Raw genomic sequence first — 1,352 nt, forward strand, 5'->3', positions numbered from 1 at the left:
GAGCTGTGGGGCAGGTTAATGAGGGTCTGGGGGCGTCAGGCAGGCAGGGAGCAGGCCGGGAGCTGCCTTCCCCCAGCCAGGATGCAGCAATCCCGGGAGCCTGCCCAACCCAGGCGAAGGCGATCCCTCCATCCCTGCCCTCTCCCGGCAAAGGCGATCCCTCCACCCCTGCCCTCTCCCGGCAAAGGCGATCCCTCCACCCCTGTCTTCTCCCGGAGAAGGCGATCCCTCCATCCCTGCCCTCTCCCGGCAAAGGCGATCCCTCCATCCCTGCCCTCTCCCGGCAAAGGCGATCCCTCCATCCCTGTCCTCTCCCAGCGAAGGTGATCCCTCCATCCCTGCCCTCTCCCGGCAAAGGCGATCCCTCCACCCCTATCCTCTCCCGGAGAAGGCAATCCCTCCATCCCTGCCCTCTCCCAGCAAAGGCGATCCCTCCATCCCTGTCCTCTCCCGGAAAAGGCGATCCCTCCATCCCTGTCCTCTCCCGGCAGAGGTGATCCCTCCATCCCTGCCCTCCCCCGGTGCGTGGGTGTAACCCCCCAGGTGTAATGCCACAGGTGTAACACCCAGCTATAGCATGGGTGTAACCCCCCAGGTGTAATGTTCCAGGTGTAACACCCAGCTATAGTACGGGTGTAACCCCCCAGGTGTAACGCTGCAGGTGTAACACCCAGCTATAGCTCAGATGTAATCCCCCAGGTGTAATGCTGCAGGTGTAACACTCAGCTATAGCATGGGTGTAACCCCCAGGTGTAACGCCACAGGTGTAACGCTCAGCTGTAGTGCGGGTGTAACCCCCAGGTGTAACACTGCAGGTGTAACACCCAGCTGTATCATGGGTGTAACCCCCAGGTGTAATGCTGCAGGTGTAACACCCAGCTATAGCACAGGTGTAACACCCAGCTGTAGCATGGGTGTAACCCCCCCCAGGTGTAACGCTCCAGGTGTAACACCCAGCTGTAGCATGGGTGTAACCCCCCCCAGGTGTAACGCTCCAGGTGTAACACCCAGCTGTAGTGCGGGTGTAACCCCCCAGGTGTAACGCTGCAGGTGTAACACCCAGCTGTAGCGCAGGTGTAACCCCCCAGGTGTAACGCTGCAGGTGTAACACCCAGCTGTAGCGCGGGTGTAACCCCCAGGTGTAACGCTGCAGGTGTAACAGCTATAGCGCGGGTGTAACCCCCCAGGTGTAACACTCCAGGTGTAACACCCAGCTGTAGCACGTGTTAGAGCCCCACGTGTTAGAGCCCCACGTGCACCTCTCACGTGACCCCCCGCCACGTGACTCCTACGTCACCTCCCACGTGACCCCCGCCCCTTGACGTCCCCCGTATCCCCGCCCCCCTGCCGCC

At 61.6% G+C, this 1,352-nt stretch overlaps 1 protein-coding gene across 1 annotated transcript in view; it reads left to right on the forward strand.

Moving 5' to 3' along the window:
• Window positions 1–1,352, forward strand: part of LOC112977391 — a 41,599-nt gene that overhangs the window by 18,129 nt on the left and 22,118 nt on the right. The window lies entirely within an intron of this gene.

Source organism: Apteryx rowi, unplaced genomic scaffold, assembly GCF_003343035.1.
Source record: "Apteryx rowi isolate R43461 unplaced genomic scaffold, aptRow1 scaffold_83, whole genome shotgun sequence".
In the NCBI taxonomy this organism is placed as follows: Eukaryota; Metazoa; Chordata; class Aves; order Apterygiformes; family Apterygidae; genus Apteryx; species Apteryx rowi.